At 34.2% G+C, this 20,696-nt stretch overlaps 1 pseudogene; it reads right to left on the minus strand.

Annotated features, from left to right (window-relative positions):
* Positions 1 to 5,521: 5,521 nt before the first annotated feature.
* On the minus strand, positions 5,522 to 20,688 carry LOC146938472 (uncharacterized; annotated as a pseudogene).
* Positions 20,689 to 20,696: the final 8 nt, after the last annotated feature.

The raw sequence follows: 20,696 nt of genomic DNA on the forward strand, positions 1-20,696 counted from the left end.
CACCCATTTTGCTCTATTATAAGGCTTGCAAACTGTCAGCATAATTACAACAACATACTAAATACTAAAACAAAAAGTCAGTATAATCTAAACAATGTTGCTATAATCACTGTCATGTTGGTATTGCTATAGTCCAAAGAAGTGTTTTTTTCAATGGATAAAGATTAAAGTGTAAAGTAAATCATTGAAGAGTTATTTAAATATATTATATCATAGAATTGATTTGTAGTAACTGGAATTCACATCACAACGTCCCTGAAAGATATATGTTTGTGATTTCTCATTAAATAAAAGATAAAAACCATGTCGTGCAACATGCACGAAAAATCATGTCGTGCAACATATCATTATCCTTATTCAAAAGTTTATTCCTAAAGTCCTCGTGAGCTAAACTCAGTTGGTATGAACAATGCATAATATATGCAAGGTTTGGGGTTCGAATCCCAGCCACCACAAAAAAAAGTTTATTCCTAATGGTAGAGCCTTAAATTTAATGGTGGCCATAATTTTTGGTTATAAAAATGAGTAGTTACCATCATTTGAGTTGTATATTTTTCTTGAAAATTTGGGATATTATTATAATAGACGAATGCACCACCAAATTTCAATAATTTTGTATCTTGAAATTTGTATTAAACTACTTGAGGATATTTGTTAACATTTTTCTATTAATATTGTTTTGATATGCTTGTGGAATTGATAATACTATTGTGCCAAAATTGATTACAATAATAATATTTTAATAAATATTGTATATTTGTTTTAAGGATATAATTATATTTAAATATACAAAAATTGTATTTATAACGTATAACATCAAAAACTCTCTAAAAATGGTCTTTATAAATTGGCTAAAGTGCACTTTTCTACACCTAACTTCCAAAAACTTGCAATTTTGGCCCCCTAAATACAAAAATTACAATTTTGGCCCCCTAAAATTTAGCCCCTTTGCATCTTTGGTACCTTTGGTCAATTTTGACTTATTCAATGCCTACGTGGCAGACCACGTGTGTAATTAATTAATTTAAAAAATTAAAAAGCCAAAAAATCAATTTTTAAATTAAATAAATTAAAAATCAATTAAAAAATCAATTTTTAAATTAAATAAATTAAAAATAGAATTAAAAGACCTAATCATGCAGGGCCATGGACTTTGGAACAAAATATTCACGAGATATGTTAAGTGGAGTAGGACCAAGCAAGTAACTGTGTACGGTGAGAGATCTTAGGAGACGAATGAGAATTTTCCAACTCATCGAACTCAGCAATTGATAGACATTTGACAAGTGTACCAAATATTATCGAAGTAGTAAAAATATCGTTCCCACAAGGACTGATTTTAATCTCAATAATTCAATTACGTTGTAAAATAGGATATATAAAAGTTATTTTGTTTTGCCACTAGGTAGTTGATTGGTTTGATTGCATAAAAGTAATGACAGAAAATAAAGTTGGTTTTAAGAATAAGAAAGAGATGAGCTTAGGTCTTTTGGATCATCTATGTTCCTCTAATTGGTATATTGCACCTATTCTTATGAATGTTTATCTAGTTCCATGATAGTTAACAAAATAGCGTTAATCAATCTCTTGAGTTAGGACCCTCTTCTAAGATTACAACCCCTAATTCCTTAGGTGGTCTGATAATCTTTGAGATTTAAGCACGTTAACCTAATATCACTAATAAAGGATTATCCATTCCTAGACTAACCATGTTTATTAGAACAATTCAATTAGGTCTAAGTCAAAAGCTAGGATCAGTAGTCATTCGTTCTCACTAAATCATATTTATATTTGATCAGGATATAAAAAGCATTAAGAACAATTGAATTGAATAAAAACTAGATTGCCATTCACAATAAATAGAGTTTCACAACAACATGGTTCAATTACGGTTACAAAGAATCATCTCAGACCTAACCTCTAATGGATTTAGCTACTCATAATGGCCTTTACAAATAACATAATCATTAGAGGAATCAATATATACATGAACTGGTAAAAGGATGAAGAAATTGTCCTCCTAGCCGTCTTGTAGTCTCAAAATCGCACTTTGCTCTCTTCAAATTGTAACCCTTGTCTTTGGAATAGACTTCAGCTTAAATAGGCACAAAAATTCACCCAAAATCGTGTCACGTTTTAAGTAAATCGTGACACGTTTTCATCTAAATAACAAACAGATGAATTAAGGTTTCCTCCAATCGTGCCACGTTTTTGCCATCGTGACACATTTTCCTCAACGTTGAAAGCATGTTTTGGTCTTCCAAAATCGTGTCACGTTTTTACCAAATTGTGATACGTTTTCATTCTTTGTATTTTCTTCGGTTTTTCTTCTTTTCTTGCTGCATAAGTTGCCTTGTGAACTCCAAAATGTGATCAAATTACATAGAAAATTACGTAATGACGAGATGTCATCACAACCCCAAACTTGAACTATTCCTTATCCTCAAGGAATTCACTTGCAAAATTTACAATCGACAGTAAAATAACACTTACCTAATCAAGCGATAGTACCCAAAAGTTCAACACCTTACTAGCTAAAGATGAGCTAGTTTGACTTGTTAGCAACCACCAACTCACAACTCCACGCAACAATATGAAAGGGTTCACATACAGTTGACATGCAATCTACATATTACCATAAGCTTGAAAAGTTTCTAAACGTCAATCAAAATCAACGTCAATGCACACTTTGAGGTCTTCAAGGGTTATGACGGGGCTTAGGTGAAGGTGGGATAATATTTGGATAAGTAGGCTACACAAAAATTTGAGTTAGGCACTCCTACGGAAGTTAATAGCACAAATTCAATCCATCATTCATTCACCTTTTGGAACAACAATTCTTGCAAGGTACTAGAGATTATAACAATTGGGACAATCGAGTTTAAATTTACTCGGACTTTCAATGTTTTGTCCCATTTTCATTCTATTTTTTTAATACACCATTTTGGCATATTGTTCATGATAATGTTCTTTTTCTTTGTTCTCTAGTACCCCCACCCCAAACTTAGTTGGTTTCAAAACCCAATAGTAACCCCAAACATATTATTTAGCAACATTCTACAATGCCTAACTCAGAAAAACAATATGGGATAAATCCTAAAAGTCTCTAAGCTTGTAATGTAGTTTGTCACCGAACAAAAAGATGTAAACCTACCGGCTCAATTTGGCTAAAAAGAGGATAATATTTCAAATAATAACAGGGTAGGCTTCAAAAAGGCTCACAGGACCAAACACTTTTGCCTTAGTGTGCTAATGACAAAGATCAACCGACAATAGAGAAAAATTGCAAGTTCTAGAAATGTAAATGCATGGAACACTCTTTATAAGTAAATTGGAAAAATAAAATTTGGCCATGAACCTTACAGTTATGATATATGGGAGTTGTGACTACCTATCTTTAACTGCCATACAATTCTCCTTTGAAATCACAAGTCACTCTTCCTTTTGAACTTTTGGAATACCACTTGAACAAATATTTGTTACTAAACTGGAAAAGTCAAGTAAACAAGAAAATTCATCAATAATAAACAAGTTCAAGAACAATTACATAAACGGGGGGTACAATCGAGTTAAACTTTAACAAAGCAAATAAAATTGTTCTGAACATAAAATTAAAAGTACAAAACAAAGATGCTGAAACAAAAGCAGAAAAATAAAATGAGTTGGACCATCAGTAGTCCACTCAATCCTCCATATGGTCTTGAGGAATCCAAGTGCTAGGGTTCTCCTCCACGTAAGAGTCCTCCCCAAAGTGATACCTCGACCTAGCACCACCAGCAGCAAATTTAGGTCGAATCTTCTGCTCTCTATCCTGAGCTCGACCTCTGGTCACATCAAAGTAATGGTCCATAGCCTCCTCAGACCCATCAAATCTCTCAAAAGAGCCAGCCATAGCCCTCCTGTTGAGGTAGACCACCTCAGAAAACTCCAGACCGAACCTGGGACGGTTCCCCATCTCCTGATCAAACACCTCATTCATCTAGTTGAAATGGCCGAACATGTAGTCCAACATCATTGGATGAATGGGTGCATAAGTACCTGCTGACTGCTCCCCTCTCCATGAACAAACAGAGGTGGAGGTGGTTGTGTCTGTGGCTGGTCCGCTGCTGCTGCCTCCTCAGCCTGAATACGACGTAGGCGCTCGTGATAGTCCCTCACAAAGGTATTCATGTAAGTATCATTCAGAGGCTTCATCATTGGTGCACTAAGATCATTTGCAAACAAGTCGCATTCAACTTCCTCACAAAGCTAGCAGATAAGGCTCAAGTGAGGCACAATCTTCTTTGTACCTGAAGCAAAAATATAAATATTGTTGGCAATCAACTCACCAACATTGATGGGTGCCCCATCAAGAATAACAAACATATAAATATTGTTGGCAATCAACTGACCAACATTCCTTAGGCGGAATAATCTCCAACAAATCATTAATCCTCTCGGGGCTGTAATCAATCTCTTTACCCCGCACATATGACACATACTTTATCCCCATGAACCTAGCATTCGCATAAAACTGCAGTGTCGCAGTCTTCTTAGCCTGCTTGAAAATCATGCTATCTAGGGACTCCCACCCTCTTTCTGTAAACACTTGAAAGAACTCGGGGTTGGTTATGAGTTTGGGGAAATCAAAGCCTCTCTCTTGGATCATCCGAAAGTGTCGGATGCCCTTGAATCGGTCTCTCGCAACATCATTTTAAAATCGATGGTTAACCGTTGGTGGTGGTGCGGCGTTGGGGTTAGGTTTAACGGGTTGTTTGTGCTTGGGGACAGTTTTGGCTTTCTTCGTTGTTTGGGTTTTGCCTTTGTTTCTTGTTTCCACCATTGTTAGGGTTAGGAAAAAGGTTGATGAAGGTTAGGGTTTGTGACGGAGACGGTGATTGTGATGAATTTGGGTTGTTTGTGGATGATGATGAGGGTTTATGGTGTTGGTTTGGGGAATTGAAGATGAAAAAATGAAGATTTTTGATGAAAAAGGGTAAGAATTTTGAAGGTTAGGGTTTTCGGGAAATTTTGGTAGAGTTTGGCTACTTTTGGAAGTGAATGGAATGAAAATCGTGGTAGGTATATTTATAGGCTGGGGAAATTGTGTCACGTTTGGCCGAAAACGTTTCACGATTGGGTTTTGTAACAGTCAAATTTTGAATACCACCAAAATCGTGTCACGTTTGGGGAAAACGTGTCACGATTTCACTTTTTAAAATTTTTCTTGCCCAGAAAATGTCACACGATTTGGCCAACGTGACACGATTTGGCAATGTCTAAGGACGCCAAATTTTTTGGGTGCCAAAATCCGTGTCATGATTTCGGTATTGTGCCACGTTTTGGAAAATGTTGAGAAGACACCCTGTTTAACTTAGAAATTTTTTTGAATTTTTTCCTCTGCTTGTTTCAGCTAAAATATTTTTGTGTTTTTGATATTTTTGAAAGCAATAAAAATTAAAAATACTACTTGCAATAAAAATTGGTTGGTTGCCTCCCACAAAGCACTCCTTTACCGTCAATCGCTTGACTGCCAAGGACCTTAGAGGTCCGTCAGAATAAGTCCTACCCTTGCCTTTGGTAGGACGCCACCTAGATATGGTTTAACTCTCTGCCCATTTACCTTGAAACTTTGGTCACCTTCAGGTGTTATCAACTCAACAGCTCCATGAGGTGACACACTCTTGACCAAGAACAGTCCATACCACTTTGACTTAAGTTTTCCAGGAAACAGCTTCAACCTGGAATTATACAACAAAACTAGCTTCCCAGAGTTAATATCCCTAGATACTAAGTTTTTGTCATGAAACCTTTTAGTCATGGCCTTATAGATGAGCGCATTTTCATACGCTCTACGCCTCATCTCCTCAAGTTCAATAAGTTTCAAGAGTCTTTTCTTACCAGCGGCTACTTGATCAAAATTTAAGGCTTTAATGGCCCAGTATGCTTTATGTTCTAGCTCAACCGGAAGATGACTTGCCTTCCCATAGACTAACTGATTAGGTGAGAGCCCTATATGAGTCTTGAAAGCTGTCCTATATGCCCACAGTGCGTCATCTAATTTCTTAGACCAATCCTTCCTATTTGACGCAACTGTCTTTTCTAGTATCTGTTTCAGCTGACGGTTTGAAACCTTTACTTGACCACTTGTTTGTGGGTGATAGGGAGTTGCAACTTTGTGCATGATGCTATACTTTTTGAGCACATTTTCAAGAAAATTATTGCAAAAGTGCTTCCCCCCTTCACTGATTAAGACTCTAGGGGTTTCAAACCTAGTGAATATATTCCTCTGCAGGATGTTGGCAACAGTCTTGGCATCATTAGCAACACAAGGTATCACTTCAACCCATTTTGTGACATAGTCAACACAAACAAGTATATGGAGAAAAGAGTAAGAGGAGGGGAATGGTCCCATAAAATCAATGCCCCAACAATCAAATGGTTTAGTTTTAATGATTCCTGTTAGGGGCATCTCATTCCTCTTAGAAATGTTGCCTGTCCTTTGGCATTTGTCACAGTGCTTAACAAAGTCTTGGCAATCCTTGAAAGGGGTGGACCACCAGAAGCCACTTTACAAAACTTTTACCGCGGTTCTTTCTCCACTATGGTGGCCCCTATCAGCTGAGCTATGACAGTGCCACATGATACTGTTAGCCTCCTCGCCTGCAACACAACGTCTAATCAAACCGTCAATGCTTACCTTAAACAGATAAGGATCATCCCACAAATAGTGGTTTGCATCCTTGAAGAACTTTTCCCTCTGATGATACTCCAGGTCATCAGGAACAATGTTACCATCCTTAAAGTTTGCCATGTCAGCAAACCAGGGCCTTTCTCCAATAACAAACAAATTTTCATTTGGAATCTCGGCCATGATGGCCTTCTCTTTCTTTGTCACCTCATTATTTTCCAACCTTGAGAGGTTATTAGCTACCACGTTCTCTACTCCCTTCTTGTCACGAATCTCAAGATCAAACTCTTACACCAAGTGGATCCACCTCAACAGCCGAGGCTTTGAATCCCCTTTTGTCAAGAGATACTTCAGGGCTGCATGATCTGTAAAAACAATGACTTTGGAGCCTATTAGATAAGAACGAAACTTTTCCAATGCAAAGATTACTGCAAGCAATTCCTTTTCAGTGGTGGAATAGTTAACTTGATTTTCATTTAAAACCTTGCTTGCAAAGCAAATTGCATGGAAAAATTTGTTCTTCCGTTGGCCTAGAACTGCACCAACAACATAATCACTTGCATCACACATAAGTTCGAAAGGTAAATCCCAATAAGGTGCAATGATTATTGGTGCAGTAACCAACTTGGTTTTAATCAAAGAAAAAACATTTAAATATTCAGAATCAAAATCAAAATTATTTTCATTGACTAAGAGGTTACAAAGGGGCTTGGAAATTTTAGAAAAGTCTTTTATGAAACGCCGATAGAAACCAGTATCCCCCAAGAAACTCCTCACTCCTTTAACATTAATTGGAGGGGGAAGTTTCTCTATAACCTCTATCTTTGCTTGGTCCACCTATATGCCTTTAGCACTTATTTTATGCCCCAAAACTATACCTTCAGTTACCAAAAAATGTTGGAGGGGGAAGTTTCTCTATAACCTCTATCTTTGCTTGGTCCACCTATATGCCTTTAGCACTTATTTTATGCCCCAAAACTATACCTTCAGTTACCAAAAAATGGCATTTTTCCCAATTTAAAACAAGGTTAGTTTCGGTGCATCTTTTAAGGAAAACATCTAGGTGAAACAAGCATTGATCAAAAGACTTACCAAACACAGAAAAGTCGGCCATAAATACCTCAATGTTCTTCTCTATCATGTCGAGAATATGGAGAGCACACACCTTTGAAAGGTCGCCGGCGCATTACACAGTCCAAAAGGCATTCTCCTATAAGCAAACACACCAAATGGACAAGTGAAGGTAGTCTTCTCTTGGTTTTCTGGAGCTACCGCAATCTGATTATACCCCGAATACCCATCCAAAAAGCAATAAAAGGCTTGGCCAGCCAACCTCTCTATCATTTGATCCATGAATGGTAACGAGAAGTGGTCCTTCCTTATTGCGGTATTCAACCTCCGATAATCTATGCACATTCTCCAACCGGTGACGGTACGGGTGGGTATTGTAACACCCCAAATTTCTATTTAATTAACTTTTTGAGGTTAAATAGGTGGAGTCATGTTTATTATGATTATAAAGTTGATTAGTGACTATGAGGGCTAATATGGCTAATAGGATGAAAAGAAGAATTAAGTAAATATAATACAAAGTCGGAGGTGTAGAATATAAGTTTTAAATAAGTGGGGGAGGGGAGGAGTAAGAGTATAGTGTATAAAGGAGAAGAAAGTTATAACATGTGATTGACCCAAGTATGAATAGAAACATTAGGAGTTAGAAGAGTCACTTTTGCTGAACGTGAAAAAAGAAAGAAAAGAGGAGCATAGGAGAAGAAACCCTAGTTACGACGGGATCAAGCCAAGCTGGAAATTTCAGAAGAAAATGGAGGTAAGGGGGAGAATCTCTTCATCTCTAGGGTATAATATTTTGTTGCAGGGTTGTAAAGGGGTTAGAGTATGAGTGTTGTTATGATGGTGATGAGGACGTTGTTGAGGTTAATTAATTCTTAAGTTATGATTGTTGTTAAGAGGAAGAGTTCCATTGAAAAATTATGATGAATGAATGTAGAATTGTTGTTGAGAGAAGAATATCATGGGAACATAGTTTAGAGATTAGAGTTCGGAACTTGACCCTGAAATAGTGTAAAATTGGATACTTTGAGAGGGAATTAACACTCAAATAGTAGGGTAAACCTAGAGTGATTATTAGGCACAATTTGGGTGTGTTGGGATTGAGTTAAGTAAACGTCAAAAAAAAAAAAGGGATTGAGTTAAGTGATCCAAAAGTGATTAATTGGGGAAAAACGCATTTCTGAGTGTTTTGATTCGACAAAAATCGGGCCCCGATTTTGTAAATTCGGCCCCCGATTTTGTCAGCGCAACTTAACAAACAAAAACTGTTGTTTTTAACCATTTTATGTTCCGAACTGGATTTCGGCCGAAACATGAAAGTTTTAGGTATGTGTATTAGTTTTCCAATCGCTTTGGTTTCACCTCAACTAGACCTCTACAACTTGAGTTATGGTCAAATTACCGTACCTGGGTCATGCTGCGTTTTTCGTGAAACTTCAGCATAATCTTTTCAATGAGCCTTAAAACGTCCTAGGAAATAATAAAGAGTTTAAGAAGGTTGTTAAAGATAAAGGTAAGAGTAAGGATCCTTAATTATATAACTTAATGAAGGAGTGGGTTTAAGCGTAATTATAAGTGATTAACTCAGGATAATAACAAGCTTAAATAGGAACCGAGGATAGTAACCTATGAGAATCTAATGGTGTCAAAATGGCTTGAAAATAGAAAGTGAACAATAAATATGGGAGACGCTATGAGGAATATTAATCGAGAGGTTAATACTTAATTTAGAATGGATAATGGGGTATACTATTAGGATGAAAGACGTAGTAATGGAGAGAACGAATGACGAGAGTAGATTCTAAAATGCAGTAATGAGTAACGAAGGAATATGATTTGTACATATGCTCGTATAAGATGTTGATTAATGGTTAGAAGTTATTTTCGTGTGATAAGGATCTATGTTTAGATAATTTTTGAATGGTGAAGATGAATGATATCATAATTAATGATGTTTTGTGAATGACGAGTAATGACGATGACATGTCTTGTTTAGGGTGACGAGTAAATGATGAAGTGGGTTATGTTATGAGTAGGAGTTAAAGCATTGGGTAAGTTAGGGGATGATAATAATATTGAGAAAAGATATCAAGTTGATTAAGGGTAATAAGACAAGAAATTACTAGAGCAAATGGTGAGGGTATGTGGTGAGTCTAAAAACACACGATTTAGTAAAAAGGGTATAAGACGATGATAATATGGGATGTTAAGTAGGTTCTTTTCCGAATAACTAATGAGTTGAAATATGATCTCCTTAAACCAATAATGAGTCTAAGAATACCGTTGAGTGAAAGAGCGAAGGAACCAAGGTAGTTAAAGAACTTAAGATAAGTGTTAGACAGTAACGTATAAGATGTAAAAATGAATAAAGAATATGATCGTAAACGATGAGAAGGTCGTTAAGACGAAATGTAAGGGAAGGTAGGGATTTGTGAATTAGGTAATGAAAGACAATAGGAATGATAATAGCGATGAAAAGGACGGGAAACAATTAGAAGAGAGCAAGATGAGTAGGAAAGCGGATAAACAGTAATAGTTATAATGTTTGACGATAATAATAACAACCGGTATCGAGAGAATAAAGTCTTGATTTATAAAGAAGCCTTAGTGAGGAAAGTTTATGAAGTCAAAAGTATTGATAAAGTGAGATAATAAATTTAAATTAGGATTAAGTTAAGATTAGGAGAATAGTCGATGTATAGATGACGACGATTATGAGAACAAGGTAATAAGATATAAAGTCGTTTTAAATGAGAAGAAGGACTACGAAAGAGTTAATGACGATGGTGGGGAAGAACCTAGGTGTATATAGGGGAAACATTATATGTAATGATAATGAATTAGAATACATCTTGAGACTAAGAATGAGTAATAGGTTATGCTATTAGAAGTAAAGTATATAGAGAGCCTAGAATAGATGATGGGATAGAGTATGTCTGTAAGATGAATAATAAAATAAAATGAAATAAAATAGAGGGATGTTGAGAAATGATTCACGTGTAAAGTTTGGATTAATGAAGAGAATAAGTGGTGATATAAACGGTTGATAGAGAGTAATGATGAGGAATCCTATAACTATGACAAAGAGTATCGATGATTAATATTAAATATATATATATATATATGATGAGAGTGATAATGATTAATTTATGATGAAGATGAGGATGATAATGTTTATATTTTAGTGATGATGAGGATGACAATAACTATATCATTATGATGACGAGAGTGATGATGCTTATCTTTGATGATGATGAGAGTGATGTATATAATGATAATGAGAGTGATATATATATATATATATATATATATATATATATATATATATATATATATATATATCATAATGACGAAAGTAATATATGATGATGATGATAAGTATGTTGATGATTTGTGTGCTTTGCATTAGAGTCGTGCATTTTAGTGAGAGTCTTGCATTAATATGTGAATTATTTGAATATGGGTATACTTGTGTTACTTGTAGAATTGGTTTTTATGCATTCATATAGAGTCTAAGACTGATGGAGAAGTCCAGTAACATCTCTCTGGCAAACTATGATGAGAAAAGTCCAGTAACATATCTCTGGCAAACTATGATGAGAAAAGTCTAGTAACATAACTCTGGCAAAATGATGAGTAGGAGTGGTACCACAATCATATAGGTCATTAGGAGAGTCCATATGCATATATATATATATATATATATATATATATATATATATATATATATATATGATGTTGTATTGGGTGTTTGAGAGTGAATATGATGTGCTGCTGTGACATGTAAAATGAAGAGATTATACATAGTAACTGTTGAGAATGATGAGATAATGGAGACTATATTCTTTTGGTATTTATTTAATGTGCATGCTTTTCCCTATTATTATATTATGGCAGGATTTCTCACCCCTTATTTTGTTGTGTTGTTTTCTGTACGGTGACTGTACCTTGAGTACAGATACTCAGGTTGACAAGGAGTAGTTGTGGGACATTTTAGAGGATGGAGACGATGGGATGCCTCCGTTTAATTCTGTTATCTAGTAGTTTGAAATTCTGGCACGTTAGACTTAAGATGTTCTAAGAGATGTTTCAACACGAAACACATAAAACAGATGTTGTATACGATGTTTAGAACATTAAGCTAACCAACATAATAAAACAAAATAACAGACAAGAAATAAAGGAGGCACAGCGAAATTGTTAACGCAGTTCGGTGCAATGTCACCTACTCTGGGGGCTACCAAGCCAGGAAGGAAATCCACTAGTGCAGTCCATATTCAAAAGTGTTATCAAAGCCGAGTGGATTGTCGCAAAGGTGTTATCAAAGCCGAGTGGATTCTCGCAAACCTCTTATCAAAAGCCGGGTGGATTCTCGCAAACCTTTTATCAAAGCCGAGTGGATTCTCGCAACTGGTTACCAAGCTGAGTGGATTCTCGCAATCGTTTATCAAAAGTTGAGTGGATTCTTGCAAATGTTTACCAAGCGGAGTGGATTCTCGCAATTGTTTACCAAGCCGAGTGAATTCTCGCACACTTTTACAAAGCCCGGTGGATTCAGGCACGCCTTTACAAAGCCCAATGGATTCTGGCAATCTTTCATAAGCCAAGCGGATAACTTGCAAAGCGGATAATTTTGGATAACTTGCATTTCACAAGCATTTCATATCATCTTAGGCCCAAAATTGGTGTACTTTGTATTTAAGTCTCTTCGTCCCATCAAATCAAAGATTTCATCTTCAAGTCTCCGGACGAAGAAACGTAAATAAGGGCATCTGTCATACCCTAATTTTTGACCTAAGGCCCTACATTCAGACGCCTTTTAACCCTAAATATTCTCTGACTTTTCAAAGAAAAATTCGGCAGAAAGGTATCTTAAAATACCTCATTTTTTGTTCCAATTTCGGGCCCTCTTCTCACCTTTCTTTTTTATTAGTCTTTTAGTTTTATCTTACCTTTTATTTTCCATCTTTTAATTTTGTTTTACTTTGTTTTATTTTAATTTGTTTTTATTTTATTTCTTATTAGGTTTATTCTATTTTTCATTTCATTTTAATTAGTGTCCAAAAAAAAAAACCAAAGCGTCAATGAGTCCAAAATTAAGTGTCCAGGGGTCCAAAATATTTTTTCCTCCAAGCCATGCCATAATCAGTGCAGAGTCAAAAATTTCTTTCCAATTTCATCAGAACCCGTTCAATCATCATCAAGTCCATTAATTAAACGCGGTCTCTAATTTCCAAATTCATCAACCTTTGAACCTATAAATAAAGCTTTCATCCCTCACAATTTCACACACCAAAAGTTCTCTTGAGTTGTCAAAGAACTTTTCCCTCTTCTCCCTCATTTAGCTTGTGTTGACGAGCTATTCTTTTCTTCTCCCTCTTTTTCCGTCCCTTCGGAAAAGTCTCTTTGGAATTTTGTCCCTTCGGAATTTTGTCCCTTCGGTAATTTTGTCCCTTTGGAATTTTGTTCCTTCGGTAATTTTGTCCCTGCGGTTGTCCCTTTCTTTTATTTTAATTTATTTATTCCGCTTTTATATATATTCAAAAAAAATGCAAAAAATATTAGGTTAGAAAAGAGTTTTTCGTGGTGATCCAACGTCACTACGGAAATTCCTCGTGCTTTATTTTCTTGTTATGTTAGTTTACTTTTAGTTTTTAATTAATATCAGAAACAACAAAAACATTCAAATAATCAAAAATCACAAAAATATTTTCATAATAAACCTTGATTTTCAATCAAGTGATCGTTCTTTTTATTTTCTTTCATAATCAAATTTCAAATCAATTTTAATTCTATTTTGAGTCATTTTTCTTTCAATATAAAAAACACAAACAAATTCTTTTTGCCACTTGGCTTTTCTCTTTAAAACTTTTTCAAAACTAATAAAAACATAAAATCAATCAAACGTCAATCTCTACCACGAACTACGAGGTTTTGATCCCTTACGGGTACGTAGGCAAAGGATCTTGTCCTTTCAAATCAATAAAAAATGTAGATAATAGGTCTCTTCTTTCTTCTTTTAAATCCATTTTTAGAAGCAAGTTATGGCACATAAATTAAATGAAACCAAGAGGTTCCCGTAGAGTACTACGGACATAAAGGGTGTGAACACCTTCCCTTTATGTAACTAACCCCCGAACCCTAAATCTTCCATCGATGTTCATATGCTAATATTATTGTTGTTAAGGAGAGGAAGACTAAGGGTTCTTTAGTGGGTAGGAAGAAGGATCTGGAGGTTGTTAAAAAATATTATTCTGAAAAGGAAGATGTTGATTGCGCAAGCAAGGGTGTAATTGCCAAAATATTGAATGGTGAGCACGTTTCTAAAGGCAAACAAAAACTCATAAATGCTGGTTTTGAAAGTGTCTGAATAATACCCATTGTCGTTGATAACGTTTTCTTGTTTTGTTTTGGGAAAGACGACATTTTATCTGTTAAAAATGCCGTTGATTTATCTCATCCTTTTTATTTGATTTTTATCTTCCATTTCCTCTGTTAAAGCTTGCATTTTTTGATTTTTTTGTTGTTGGTGTTTAAGGTTTCTTATATTTGTTGCTATTATGGAGGAGGATTTGTAAATTTGTGTTCAATGATATATATGGAGGATTTGTAATTTTTAGTTTTACAATTTTATGTTTGGTGAACATCAAATTTGCACTCCTTTAGTAAGGAGATTCTTTTTTTTTTAAAATTATTTTTTTAGACATGGAATATTGTTTTGGGTACACCAACTGTGCTTATTTTCTCTAATCTTTCTGCAATTGTACATGTGTTTAGATCCTGCTATGGTTGTGGTGTTGAACTATTGCTTCTGCCTATTTATTTGTTATTCTCTTTGAAATGATAAATAAATCAAAGATTATTCGGACTTTGAAATTTTTTGTATAATTGACATGATATTTTGCATTTGTGTATATCTGAGTTCTATTTTTTTTATGCGTGTTGTTGGCTCAATGTTCTTGCTTTACATATTGTGGATTACTAAAAGGCCATCTCACTTTCTTCCCAACTTCCTTTCTATTATTCTTGAAGAGGTAAATTTTTCAAAGTTTTATTCAATTTTAGTGCATTATTATTATTGATTGTTACCTTCATGAGTATCTGACTTTTGCAATGGGCTGGTTTAATTTGCTAGGTATTTTTTTTTTTTAAATAAGATACAAAAAGCAATTTTCAAAGGTTTGATATTAGCATTATCTTTTCACTATCTCCATTAATAAATGTTTCATGCCATCTACTGATATTGGATATTTAGATGACTATCCTAATATTTTTTATAAAACTGCTAATCTATGTATTGTCTGTGTCTGCTAATTAATTGTTTTGGTGTATGAAATTCTATTGTTTTATGGGGTACGTTCATTGAACTATGAAATGTGTAAGAGATGAAGAGGATTTTCTAATACACTTATAATTATAGTGGTTTGTTTTCCATCATTGAAAACTTCAAAGTGTTTTAAAAAATAATTGAGATATATTAAATACTAAACTTGATTTGCGAGCATTGCTCAAATGTTCTTGAGCTGTTGTTTTTGCAAGTAACTTGATTGTACGTATTCTAAACAACTATCTGAATCATAGAATTAGCAGCATAAGTGCATGAATTTTAGAATTTAGTCTTCTCATAAGCATATAAATTTGGATTTTCCGCTTCACTATACATGTATTTGCTTTAAGTCCCATATTTTCATTGCAACTGTTACTCATTAGAATGGATTGTTACATTGATGACTAATGTAATGTGTTTCTTAATACTATTATTCCTATCATGCTGAAATATTATGATCATTTTAACTTAGGTTGGGTATATGTCATTTTTACTGACAAAACAGAAAGGAAAGTAAATAATTACAAGTTTGTTATGTCATCTTTGTTATTTATGTGTGTAGTTATTCACATATGGATGGATGGCCATATGTGCTTTTGGTCACAACTTCTTTTAAAAACTGCGAATTTCTCTGTTGCACCTGGTGGTAGTGTGGTGACTTCTATTATTCTCATTTGATGACCGAAACTTAGAAAGATAACAATGACAAAATATGAGTATTTCTGGTGTATTATTATTTATTTGTATTTGTGTCTTCCAAAATCATTGAGTAAATGCCATGAGACAATTATATTTGTATGTTCATTTAGGAGTCCAACATCAAATTAATTACGTAAATATTAGATATTGGTTTTTATCTATTAAATCATTTACTAATTATTATTGGCAAACTATTATTAACCCACACATATTTGACCCATGTCGTTCACAGGTAGACATCTAGTCAGTACTAAAACAAGATTTTACCCCAAAATTTTCCCCATCTAACCCTAATATTTCCCCCATGTGTTCCCATTTTCACAAAACCCTAAAACAACTTTCAAGTTCCCGCTTAAAAAAAAAAATCAAATTTCAGGTTCCCTCTTGAGCAAAATTCCTCCACTTTCATTTATTTGTTATTTGTTCATTTTTGACCCTCACTCACTCACCATAAACTCTCTCAATCCTATTTCTCATTCACTCACTAAACACACTCGTTCTCTAGAAACCTCACTCACTATGTTTGGACAACCCTAATTCACCCTCTCTCTCTCTCTCTCTCTCTCTCTCTCTCTCTCTCTCTCTCTCCCTCCCCCCGTATTCTATCGATCTCTCCATGTTAACCACCGTTTGCAATTTTTGCTTATCTGAAACTTCGCTTCCGGTTTTGTAGCTTCATCTTCGCCCACATTCTTGGTCACCCTCATTTTCGCATTCACATGTGGGATACAAAGTTTCAACGGTCTCCGTTGCATCCAATGCTCTTGTGGTTATTGTACATCTCCTAGTCAACATAGCATCTCTTCACTAGTTACGTATTTGGTACCTCATGTAATGAATCAATTTTATAATTGGTTATTTGTTTACTTTTTGTTCCTATCAAAGGCATGGTGGCATATAACCTTATTGTGGTATGTGGATGACTACCAAGGTTGGCCTTTTTTTTTTTTGTTATTTAATTTATGGGGATTTTAAAGTTTTTATTTGAGGGAAATCTGTGTCACTAGTAGTGAATATCTCAGAGTCACATACAAGTTTAAATTTGTGCAAAAGTGAATGTGATGAATAATATTATTCCTAATTCTTCGTTGGGATGTTGAAAATATAATAATTCAAGTGTTAAGTAATACATACTAACACTATTTTCTCAATGAACTTTAGGTTGGTGACTAATGTTTCAGTAAGTTGCTTTGTCCTGATATTCAATATGTGTAATGGTACTAGTACATTTCAGTATCTAAAAAGGTTTATAAATTGATTATAGAATCAACATGTAGTTCGATTATTGATTATCAATATTTACAAAACTTTTTTTTTTTTGAAAGAATTTACAAAACTGCTTGAAATACCCTTTAATACATATGTATATTTCATTTTGAACTTGGGGCTTGCTGAAAGAATGACTTGCTTTTTTTGAGGCACTATTCAAAGGGTAATGTTTTTTCATGAATTATTTTTTGAGGAAATGAATTTTCATGGATTTACTAATTTTCGAATCTACCTCTAATGTGAAAATGGATATGAAAATTATGCATTAGACTTGTTTAATTTGTGAGTTTGTGAAGCATATGGTTTGGATTTATTGAGTTTTAATAATATTTCCTTAACTTTTAAGACACAAATGCAAGGAAGATGCTATTTATTATATGTATGTGTTCATCAAATTTTAGACTATTTATTGTGTGTATATTTTGGTTTCTAAATAACTTTATCCTTATTTGATTTGCATATTTGTATAAGCTTTCCTTGGAAAATTTCTATTTGGATTGCTCTGTTTCCACATTTACATATGTATACTTATTATTTGTTGTTGATTGCAATTGATTAATGCCATAACAAAACTTCTGATTTTGTATATATCTACCAATTGATTTCAAAGCAAGTGAGATTTCTCTTTTAATATTGTACACTATCATTGAAAGTAAGCTAAAGTTTCAATTGCTATAGGCCAAGTTGTTCTTGATTCCCTGCACTCGAATTTGGAGCGAGTTATATAACTACTTTTAAACTTGATTTACAGAGCAGTAAATCTAATCTAAATCAGCTGTTTCGAGCCAAATTTTTATCTGTTTTCTTTGTCGCTTATAAGCTTTTCTACTGTTACACAATTAGAATTTAGATGTAAATGCATTCAGAATTACACCTCCATTATGTTTCAGCAAAGATGATGATGCAGGTTACTCAGTCTCTATTTCTCTCTTTTTTGAACATTACATAAATAAATAGCACTTATCCTTTATTACTTAATGCTTGTTTATTTTTTTACGTGCACATTTCCTATTGGATGTTATGGACTGAACATTATCTAGGGTAATCCACCATGATACAATACAAATTCAAAATTACTAAAAGCATAAAGGATCAATCTGCTAACAAACTCATAACATCAATGTTAATAGCAGAAAATGACAATGCACACGAGCCTAATAATATTAGACACGAGTATTTTTATATTTGAATATAGTCTCAAATATAAAAAATCGTGTCTAATCACAAGATTACTCAAAACTAAAGACTGTGTCTGCACTCGAATTTGGAGCGGGATATATAACTACTTTTAAACTTGATTTCTAGAGCTGGAAATCTGATCTAAATCAGCTGTTTCCAGCCAAATTTTTATCTGTTTTCTATGTCGCTTATAAGCTTTTCTACTGTTACACAGAATTAGAATTTAGAATTACACCTCCATTATGTTTCAGCAAAGAAGGTGCAGGTTACTTAGTCTCTATTTTTCTCTATTTTTAACATTGCATAAATAAACAGTACTTAGTCTTTTTTACTTGCAGCTTGTTAATTTTTATTACATGCAGATTTCCTAGTGGGTCTTATGGAGTGCACATTATCTAGGGTAATCCACAATGTTCAAAATTACTAAAGGCATAAAGGAAGAATCTGTCGACAAACTCACAACATCCATGTTAATAGCATCAAATGTTCATCACAAATACTCTATGTCCTTTAAATTAGAATTGAATTGAATCTTTTTTTCATTCAATTCCTTTAAATTCCTTTAAATCAACAACAACTCCTTTAAATTAGAATTGAATTGAATCTTTTTTTCATTCAATTCCTTTAAACTAGAATTGCAATGTCGTTAACTCCTCTTCTAGCAAGATTTTGTTCATTCAAACGTGACCCATTCTCCATCAACAACATATAAAAGGTATTTATTTATTAAACCCTAAAATTTCTTGACACTTTTTCCAAATTCAATGTTTTTATATAACAACGACATACTTGAATTTATTTATGTTTTTCAGTGTTTAAATTTTACAGAGAAAGAATTACAAGTGAATGCTCAATCCTAAATCAAAAGTCTCACTGCATAACTATATTCGAATAGAAATTGAAGCAGCATCTGAAACAAACGCATTTGTAGCATATAATTTAAAACATCAAGTGTTTCTCATGGACTATGACTGTCAAGTAGCTTACTAGATTTTTTTTCTTATCCTTTGCGGTGAAAATTCTAGCTCCCTATGCCGCCCTTCGTATTTATCAGCAGAAAATGTCATTATTCTTGTGTTGGCACATGAACTTTCTTTTCTTGGTTCAGTAATACTTACTTCTATGTATGAACTTATTTGCACAGGTTCCTTTTACAGAACATGTATGGTACGATTAATATAATTTGTTTCAAACAAGTTTAGTTTGTCTACAATTATGACCATATATAAAATTTACATTCCGCAAATTTAAGTGATAAAAAAATGTTGGAACCGAAACAGACAATAATAAAAAACAAAATACAACAGAAAAGAGTACACAATACAAACATGAAAAATACAATAAGCAGATAGAGGGTGGCTGAGGTCACAATAATACATAACAAAATACCAGTTGGTAACGTTCTCAGTTGGGGGATAATGCCTAAAGTAAGCTTTTTCAGAGAACCCAATGCACCTTCGTCAATAAGGATGTCACTCAAGTTACAGAAACGGCTAAGATGTAGTTCCTTCAAATTCTTAAACCACCCATCTTGAAAATGTAACCTTTCCAAGTTGTCATCAGAAGAACTACTACTGATATGGAGGGACAACAAGTTTGGCATACTTTGGAGTAATTTCATTGCATCATTCCCTTCCTTCGTAATTGTCACCTTCAGCTTAACAAGATTTTGGAGTTTTGAAATCCACTCAGGCAATTTCTTTAAATTCCCTTCAAGTTTAACACGTTGAAGCCTAGGTGGGGGTGAATTCAAATCAAGATCAATGATTGTGTCAAATAGCACTCATATATTTACTCCACTAATTTTCAGTTTCTCCAGTTGTTGGATCTGACTGATTGAGGAAGATATAGCACTCATATATTTACTCCTAACACCTCTCAAGACCAATTTCCTTAGCTGATCTAGCTTTCCAAGCTCTTCTATTAGCTCTACCACTCTATTATCATTTTCATCTTCACCATCATCTAAATAAACCGAATTTAGAGTCTGTAAGGATGTCATTTCTCCAATACCATCCTTCAACTGAATCAAAGACATACGACATCCTAAAAAATGGCGCAGCTTTCTAAGCTTGCAAATCTCCTTTGGCATATTATGAATTTTGAAATTTCGATATCTGAAATCCAAAGTCTCTAGGTTCACGAGCATGCCAATGGATTTTGGAAGTCCAGAATATCTTCCTTCAATCATCGGGAACTCAAAATATTTCAAGTGGTTCAAACTTCCCAAATCATTAGGAATTTCAAGAAATTCCCCATGCATCAAAGCAAGCACCTTCAACCGCCTATATTTTGCAGGGATGGTCCTTACAAATGATTCAAGTAATGTTTTAGGTGCGGGAACAATCAATGATCGAACATGTGAGTTTACAATACTTTTCATTAAGTTATCAGTACTAGTTGCAATTGATAGGCGACGAATCATTCCAGTTAAAGACAATTGTTGGTCCTCAGTAATATTCTTGCAAAAACTTAAATCAC

Source organism: Medicago sativa, chromosome 3 (genome assembly GCF_051527215.1).
Source record: "Medicago sativa cultivar Bolivia chromosome 3, Bolivia_mono, whole genome shotgun sequence".
Classification (NCBI taxonomy): Eukaryota; Viridiplantae; Streptophyta; class Magnoliopsida; order Fabales; family Fabaceae; genus Medicago; species Medicago sativa.